Source organism: Neltuma alba, unplaced genomic scaffold (genome assembly GCF_004799145.2).
Source record: "Neltuma alba isolate B1F8T4 unplaced genomic scaffold, ASM479914v2 tig00004273_pilon, whole genome shotgun sequence".
Taxonomy (NCBI): domain Eukaryota; kingdom Viridiplantae; phylum Streptophyta; class Magnoliopsida; order Fabales; family Fabaceae; genus Neltuma; species Neltuma alba.
The window spans coordinates 3306-13658 of NW_021633632.1; positions in this window are offsets into that span (position 1 = coordinate 3306).

Below are 10353 nucleotides of genomic sequence, written 5' to 3' on the forward strand. Positions count from 1 at the left end.
GGAGGGTACTAGGAGCTGTTTGGAGGTGAGCTTTAATTTTGATTGAATTTTTTCCTTAATTTTCTCAATTTGGCCGAATTAAGTGTAAAATAAAAGGGTATTTATAAGCCAAAATATTTATAAACCAAAAATCTGACTCTCCTTCCTTCCTTTGTGGCACCAAATTTGGCCACTTAAAAGGTCATGTGCTGTCATCATGTGCTTCAAATTTTATGATTTTACCGAGTGTTTTATTTCATAATTTTTGATATTTTGACCTGAACTGGGCTTAAGACTCCTTAAACACTGGGTTAATATTTGCACAAATTTTTTAAGCCTTCTTAACCCAATATGAAGCACAAATATGATTTAAAAGGAAGCAAAAGTGAGGCTTACACATAAATATCAATTTTTGACTAAAATTCACTATTTTGACTATTATTTTGAAAGATAGTTTTGACCCTCTAAAAATTTATTTTCCACCATCAGAAACTCCTACTCGTATAGGAAAGCCCCTTGAAAAATTTTGAAATTTATCTCAACCTCTAGCTATTTATTTTGAATTTTCTTTGAAATTGGGATTTACTGATAAAATTTTAAAGATAAATATTCTAAAATTGATTCTTGTACTTCTAGGGCCTGAAATTAATTTTAAAAATTAAATCAAACACTTAAATAATTTTTTCATATTTTTTCAAGAATTATTGAGACCTCTATATATTTAAAATAATTATTTTTACCCAATTTTCACTATTTTTTTCCAAAAACCTCTATTTTCGGGAAATTTCGTAATAAACTATTTTCACCTTTCAAGCCCTCATTAAGATTTCATAACCTCTAGTTCACCAATTTTTCATTTTTAGAGAATTTTCTAGAATTTTTCTCCTATTTTCTCATTTTACTTTCCTAGATTGATAAATTTAAAATATTAGTCCGGACCCTTTCTAAATCTCATATCATGCCTGGCTTTCTCTGCCAATCCTCTTTTTCTATTGGCCCTTAATCTAATTTTCATCGTCTTTACCATGATTAAATTTTGTGGGATGTGACACCCGCCATCATCTCCACCTGTAAGTTCATTCCGCGTGCTCCTTCGGGCCTCTGCCTCCGCCTTCTCACATGCCATGTTTGATCTTCCAAAGCTTCACCTTTCCCCCAGTCCAGAAATAATTCATGTGTGGCGTCTATCTCCACCATGTTTTTGCAAGATCAAAGCTTCACTTTTTCCCCAAATCCGGTAAGATTCGTGCGTGCTTTGGGATTGAAAGTTTCTAAAATCTCAACCTTCTCGCCTACCATATTTGATCTTCTAAAGCTTCACCTTTCCCCAAATTAAGAAATAATTCATGTGTGGCTTCTATCTCTACCATGTTTTTGCAAGATCAAAGCTTCACCTTTTCCCCAAATCCTATAAGATTTGTGTGCGCTTTGAGATTGAAAGTTCCTGAAATTTCCATTGTTGCTGGCAAAACATTGCAGTTAAAAAATTAATTCTATTATCCAGAAACAATAATCCCCAAATCGCTGCCATGTTTCTTTTGGCTCTTGATTCCAATGCCCAATGATCAATACGTTCCATATGGTTTTTGGGATTAGCGTTTGGTCAACTTGAACATTTTTCTTCCCATGTGATGTGTGATTATCTTTGGAATGTTTGAGGGGGAAAGAAAATTATGGCTTAAACTATTGATGATTGATCACGATTTTGATTTTGAATCTTTCAAAACAAAATTATGAGTTAAACAATTGATGATTGATTTCAATTTTGGTTTTGAATCTTTTTGGTATTGATTCTATCAACTTAGTTTGATTTTTATCTTTTATGGGTTTTGGTTTGTATTTCAGATTCAGATTTTTCATCACATTATTATTGTTAATAATCAATTACTGATATATTGTCGTAGCTATTCAATTTCATCTATTCATAATCAATCAAATTTATTACTCTTAAAATTTGCTATTCAACCTTACTTGTTCATAATTTAACTTTCAGTTTAATGACTCTTAAAATTTATGCCCTTCTTAATTGTAACATCTGGGTAGAATAATTGTAGCTTCCTTCTTGAATGTACAAGATGGACATATGAAATAATTTAATTCAATTCAATTATTATGTTATGTAATTACATTATGTAAATGGTATACTAATAAAATAATTAATAATCAATAATTGATAATTGATTTATAATTAGTTTTTATTTAGTGCTCATGGACATTCATTTCACCATGTTTAAATATTGCATGATGTACTTGACAGTGCAGTTTTGTTACATTCACATTTAGCATCAGGTAATAATTTCATTTTCCTAAGCTCCATTTTAGCTTTAGATATGTTTACATTTTGCCAACAGTAATCAAGGCAATTGTTGTGCTTTTCTTCTTTAGTGGGTGATGAAAAGATCATTGTCATAATATGGCTAGCATTACGTAGGATCACATCAAAGATATCGACAACAGTAAAGATAGATGGGCTATTGTTGCTCGTGTTCTCAAAAAGTGGATTGCCTATAAGAAGACTCCATCATACGCTCCCTGGAGGATTGACTTGCTTTTTGTGGATGAGCATGTGAGCTAGAGATTGGCATTGCTTAACTATCTAAGATTTACTACTATAAATCGACCCTACACAATTTGTATAGGGTTATAGGATAGAAGGTTTTGTAACACAAAGAGGACTATTTGAGTGTTACAAAAATGAACCCAAAGAGGGTGGAGTATACGGCTTCGAAAACATTGAGGTTGTTGACAATGGAGATCAATATAGAGTTATAGCACATTCTTGGAGGCTTAATTTTCATACTACTACATGCTTTGAAGAATTAGGTTTGCCAATTCTTAGTGAGGCATACAACTTCGTCCTCATAAAAGATATTGTTGAATTCGCCACAAAGAATGAAGGGCTAATTGGTTAGTATTCCCTTCCATTTCAATCATGTGCTAAACAATTTATGTGCAGATATGATGGGCTCCCTCCAAGGATTTGGCACCTTTGCAAGACTAGAAGAATGAGTTTGGAATTTCTAAAAGACTAAACCTCATTCTTGCTAACAAAAAGTAAGAACCACTCCTGGAAATATTTTTAAAATTATTCCATTTTACATATACATTTAATTTAACTAGAACACTCACACACACTTCTGTATCGGTTCATAGAAGATCACGCAATATTGTAATTTATTTGTATAAATGCCACATTTTTATGCATATTTGTTTCTAATGGTATGTAAAACTCACTGTAGAGTCTCTGTTAATGTGTACACCTCAACAACATTTTCTATTTTTCTCCTTCAAGAACATTTTAAAAAAGTCAGATTCCTCACATGATGTTTAATTTATAGGTCAAGTCACATAGTGTAATACTATTAAAAAAACACTTAAAAATCATTGTTTATAACTGCATACATAAAATTCTTAATCAATTTGAGAATTGGATAGAAATACATATTAGATATAGAGCACAAGAAAAAGCCTTATATATGTTGGATAAGATTTTAATATATATCTATATATATTTTTAATATGTGAGATTCTACATATATTTGGAAATAAATGCAAAATAGTTCTATTTTCCTTGGGTTTGAGTGTTCAAATTTACATATTTTGTGTATATTCAATGAGATTTCAATATGTAAGATTCGGCATATACTTAGAATTATATGCAACACATACTTTTATTTGCTTTGGATGCTATTAGTATCAAGTGCCATTTGTATATATGTGTGGGCCATGTTAAAAAAACATTGAAATTTAGCATTGAAAATCAAGTGACAATACTTTTTCAGTGGTGAAATTATATTGCTGAGAGGCTAAAGGCAGTGGATTTTCTCTCTTGCTGTGTCATATTGTTCTTTGTTACAAAGCCAGAGGTGAACTTAGCCAGAGATTTGGGATAATTTCTATCATATCGATCATTAGACTTACTATGATACGTTTGTAATTAACTCTCCAGCCACCATGGTTTTTGTCATTTCTCTTCTCCTCACTTAAGTAGCCAAATGTGACCCGCATTGAGCGCACAATGAATGTGGTGCTATTCAATACTTGCGCAGTCAACACATTTAATAGCAAGGGTCATGAACTCCAACCCCCCATTGTTTTGATGGTCAGGTTTGGCAACCTTAACAAACCTACAAGTAAAGAATTTTGTCTTTAAGACATTTTTAATGTCAATGTCTGTACTCCCTATTTATTAGTAATAATATGTGTCATAATTAGCACATGGCCACATTACCAATGTATTTGAAGCAACCAAGGTTCAATCCTAACATTCCAAAGGCTCAAATTCTACTCCAAAGGTTACATTTAATGAAAATCTAATTACGCATTATAAAATTGCTATTCATTTAAATTTATTTATCTAGGAAAAAAAATTAATAATCTATATTAATGTTATTGCTAGCCTTGATGAAACACCTGGAGGGAGCCAACATTTCTCTCAAGTAAAAAATGCTGATAATAAGCTTCTTGACAATAAGTCTTTGTTAACTTTCCCAACAAGGATACATGTGATTAAACTCTCTAAAATTGACAAGGTTAGAACATATCTCCATTTATATAATCGTTTTGTTGATCCCAACAAGGATACATGTGGCTAAACTCTCCAAACTTGACAAGGTTAGAACATATCTCTATTTATATAATCATTCCGTTGAGACATTTTAGAATTGGAATATTTCAAAACATGTTTTATAATACTAAATTTAGATTCTCATATGAAACCGTTGAGCTACTTTGCCATCAAGGACTTACTTTTATTTGGGTAAAATATTGAAGGAGCAAAGTTAAACTGTTTGGTTCTTAAACATAAAATTATGCGATATTCAAATGTAATTTGCCCTTTAGTTATTCCTTAAGCACATAATTGTCATCATAAAATATTTATTAACACCATTCTCTCCTTGATAATAGGCATCTAAGGTTGTGACCAAGGTTTTTGTTCAGAAAATTGAGATCGCTTATGGCTGGACCTACAATGGATGCGCGTGTGACAGTAAACTCTCACATGAAAATGACAAACTTAAATACAAAAGTTGTAGCAATGACGTTTTGGTCACTAAACCTAAGTATGGTTCTTTGTTATTTTCTATCTACAACAACCACACTTGTGTCTCATTTATTTGAAGCCTATTAATGAAAAATGAAAATCGAACTGAAACACTATATCATATCAATTCACAGATTTAAGGTCCATTACAAAGTGTTTGGTTTAACGGGCAAATGTTTGGTCATATTTTTCAATCATCTTGCTTCTAATCTCATTGGCTTCTCAGTTGAGGAGCCGAAGAAAAAGTTAGCAGAGGTTTAACTCCATAATCACACTAAATTTCCAACTCATTGGCAATATTCTAAAATTCTCACTGTTTGTTTCTATTTCAGGAGGAAAAAAAAGGTTCTTTTCCTGAAGAACTAAGCAACTGCATTGGTAAAGAAATACCTATCAAGCTTAGAATCAAAGAAAACAACATCAAGTTTCAAAAAAGCAGTATAGGAGTAACCCAGTACACTACTAATAAGAAGTTGCTACATGAGTTTGCTTACTCTGACATCAAGGCATGAGGACAATTCTCCCTTATATCTTGCCCCTAAATGTTTCAATCTAACGTGTCAAAACTACTGTGCACAATTATGTGGGGAAGCCAACTTTACATAACTAATAATGTTACTCTTGAGCAATCCACAATTGAATCTTCTGTCTCACAGCAACTGACAACATCATCGTCAAGTGGCATAATGAGTGAGGATGGTGATGCTCCAATATCACAGTTGCCTGGCTCTCCTAATTTATTGTGTAAGTGTTAAAAAAAAAAAAAAACACACACACACACACAACTGATTCCTCTACTGATGTCAATGAGACGAGATTGTATGACTACTCAACTCTAAACTCCAGCTATATGAAGCCATTAAAGAACATTAAAAGGGAAAAATGAAGTTCAAGACTGATTTCTGACCTTTCAATCGACACCGTTGTCAATTGCTTATCTTATGGGATTTATGACTCGTGGTTTAATAAGGTGTTTTAGTGTTTTGATTATGTATTCATGGATTTATATTTTTATGACTGGTTTTCCCTTTCTAATTTAATTTAACAGTTTTATAAGATTTTAATTTAATTGTTAAATTTGTTTAGGAAAGCTAGAATGCATTTTGCTCTGTCTAATGAATTAAAATAATAAAAATCAATACTAATTTAATAAATTTAGATATTGTTTATATCTATCTAATTTATATATTACTCAATAAATTAATTAATTTTTTACAATTTGTTACTATTACTATTACTCATTAATAATTAATTTACAAGTTGGAACATATCATTTTTTAAATATTAATAATAATTAATTGATTAATAATGTATTTAGCAAAAAAAAAAAACCTATTAGACTGTTTGTAGATTGTATCTTGTGGTTTCTTATTTGCGTAATAAACTATTTATTTGAACAATGCTTATTTTTCACTAATTTGATTAGGGAAAAAAAATCCTATTCTTTATGTCCTTGATATAAAATTCAATTAACTAATTTAAGCATATCAACGATCTTAGTTAAATTATTAGTTAATATAATATTTTTTTTCCTAAAACAAGCCAAACATCTTTAATTTCCTCCCTCTTTCTCCCAATTGAAAAGGAAGATAAAGATTGATTTCTTAGCTCTCTTGGTGTTGACATTGTCAACTACGAACACTTGTGTTATTAAAGGCATTCCATTGCAAACATTAGTTACAAGGTATGATTTAATTTAACAATTTATTAAGGGAAAATTGCAAAAAGACCACCAAAAATTACAAATAAGGACCCATTATAATATTAGTATAGGTTTTGACAACAATTTTTGTGAACGAATCTTTGTGTGTAATTTCTTTAATTTGGGCGGTCTTTTTTTACAAATTTTCCTTTTATTAATAGGTTGATAGTAAAATTGGTTTACAAAACTAACAGCAAATGAATTAAGGAATTCCAAGGTTAAAAAAAAACCGGATCAGACTGGCCAATTCAACTGAAAAACCAGTAAACTGGACTAAAGTCCGGTCTGGTTTGCTTGTTAAACCAGATGTGAAATGAGCTAATAGCAAACCGATTAAACCGGTAAAAACCGATTCTAAACTAGATAACTGCCAGTTAGAATGGGTTACCAATTTATTTTTTTGGTCTCCCAATGGAGGAAGAAGAGGCAAAAGAAGAGCCATAAAGAAAACATATCAGATCTGAAGTAAGAAGGATGTTGAGGAGGAAAAGGAACAGTGCAGAGTTTGAAGAAAGACAGTAGAAGAAGAAACAAATGAAATAGAAAAATTAAAAAACAAAAGAGGAGAAAGAGACGAATTGTACTTTGTCTTGAAACAACAAAATAAAAAGCTAGTCTAAAGTATTATGACCCTATCTATAGACTCTATTTTGTAAGCTTAGCATAATTTTTTTTTATTTTTCTTTTTTCAAGACCTCATATCTGATTTGATTTTTTTTTATCTCTCATGATATGTTCCAAAAAATAAGTAAAAGGAACGTTTGACAAGAAGAAGAGGTGAATGGAGTTTTTTTAATTATATTACACGTGCAATACTTTTATTATTTAAGGATATTTTTAGATATTATTTTGATTAAAAAATTCATATAACTAGCTAAAAATTTTCATATCAAATATAATATTTTGAATTTTAGTGATTGAAAGATTACAAGGATGAATATTTTTGATATTGTTGTATTTTGTTGCAAGTTGTAATTAAATTATTATTATGTTTTTTTTATATTTTGTTATAAGGATTATTAATATTATTATGTTTTATTATCATCAATTAAATTGTATTATTTTAATATAATAAGTCTGACCTTAGTTTGATTTCAGTCTAACCACTAACTCTTAAACTACTTTCTTAACCAGTTTAATATACGGTTCAGTTTTTTTTTTTTTTTGCCTTGAGGAATTCTAATAACCAAGGTGCAAAGTATTATGATTTACGTATAGCACACGTGAAAACCAAAATCAAAACATTTTCAACTGTTGGACATATATTTTAGGCTAAATTATACTTTTAGTTTTTTAACTAATAAGGTTTTATTTTGATCTCTTAAATTTAAAAAGTAAACTTTTAATCATCTAACCCTGGAACCGTTAACCAAAAACGATAATATTGAGCTCTTAAATGTTGATAAAACATTACTTATTGCTATAATAGTGAGTTTAATTTTCAAAATAATCATTATTGTTACAAGAAATCATCATTTAAAACTAACAATTTTAGGATTAAAGGATTAAAAGTATACTTTTTAAAGTCAAGGGAACAAACTGAAATCTTACATAAAGTTAAAAGACTAAATATATACTTTAGCCTATATTTTAATGTTATTCCATATACTCATTAAATTTTTGGAATAGTCTTTACCATCAAATTATTTATCAATTTTTTTTATCTATTTATATGTTCTACAGAATACTTACATAAATTCATATATGCATTCATCTACTTTACAATTAATTAATTTGAAATTTATTATTATTTCAATTTAGATTATAGTTAATTAAATTATAATATAATTTTTTATATCTAATTTCATGTTTTCCAAGACTTTTTAAGTTTTAATAAATTCATATATGCATTCATCTACTTTACAATTAATTAATTAATTAATTTGAAATTTATTATTATTTCAATTTAGATTATAGTTAATTAAATTATAATATAATTTTTTATATCTAATTTCATGTTTTCCAAGACTTTTTAAGTTTTAATAAATTCCTAACACTAAATTTAGCAGCAAAATTTATATACGTACCAAATAGTATGAAGTTTAGATAAATTCCAAAAACAGAACAAAACTACCTCCCAGTAAATAGACGTATATTTTATAAAAATGACAAACAAATTAAACCAACAAGCAAACATCTATATTGATTGACAATTAACTTATTACAATGAAGAAGATGGAATGCATTTTCCTATAGGCGACTGTTACCCCCTTTGAATCAAATATTCTTTGTGCGCCGACTAATGAAGTAAACAGTTTGGGAAAGCTACATTTAACAGTTTTAGTAAGAATTTAATTTAATAGTTAAATTTGTGTGGGAAAGCTAGATTGCATTTTGCTCCAACTAATGAATTAAAATAACAAAATCAATAATAATTTAATAAAATATACAAAATTAGATATTGTTCATATCTATCTAATTTATATATTACTCAATAAATTAATTAAATTTTTACAAATTGTTACTATTACCATTGCTCATTAATCATTAATTTATAAGTAAAAAAAGATCATTTGTTAATATATTAATTATTAGGCAAATAAGAAACCACAGTATACAATCTACAATCTACAAACAGTCTAGTAGTTTCTTCTCCCCTAAATACATTATTAATAATTATACAATCTACAAACAGTCTAATAGTTTCTTCTCCCCTCAATACACTAATTAGTTTATTAATAATGTATTGAGGGGAGAAGAAACTATTAGTCTGTTTGTAGATTGTATATTGTGGTTTCTTATTTGCATAATAAACTATTTTATTTGAACAATGCTTATATTTCACTAATCTGATTAAAAAAAATCCTATTCTTTAAATCCTTAATATAAGACCCAATTAACTCATTTGAATATATTAACAATCTTAGTTAAATTATTGGTCAATATAATATGTTTTTTTCCTCCCTAAAACAGTCCAAGCATTTCCTTTAATTTTTTGGTAAGCATCACTTTGGATTTATCTAATCATCCTACACATTTTCTCTATTTTTACCCCTAATTAGTTACATTTTTCCATCATCTCTTTTTCTCTGCTCTTTCCATTAAAATTTTTAGACATATTTTGGTTTTTTCTGATTACATTGAGGATTTAATTTGTTGAATATGGACTATGATTATGCACACGCTTTTAGGAAAGATAAAGCGAGATTACTGATGTGTACATATTGCCAGGTTGTAACCAACTATACCCTCACAACTGATAATCCTATGGCTGACTAGCTTGCCAAGCCTTCTCACATTTTACTATTAGAAGGGAATAATTGCTTCTTTTTTCTTCTTTTTTAAATCACGCTGCATCTTTTCTTTCCTCCCGGCAATTTTTTTTCCGTGTTCTCGGATTGTAAATTAATGATATTTAGTTTTTATTAAAAAAAAACTTTAGAAGTTATTAGTAATCAGCAACTCAAGTTCAATACAATGGTCCCCATTATGCAGCACAAATATTGCAATGGCATGAATAACAAAATATTTGTTGAGTCCCATGTTGAGAAATCCCAAAAGTGAAATGTGGCTGGTAAATTTAAAGAGTTCTCTCCCTTCCAATATGTTAGTATTTCGGAATAAGCTCTTTCTCTTGGATTTGGCATTATTTTACACAAGTCATGGATTGGTGGTTGGTACCCTTTCT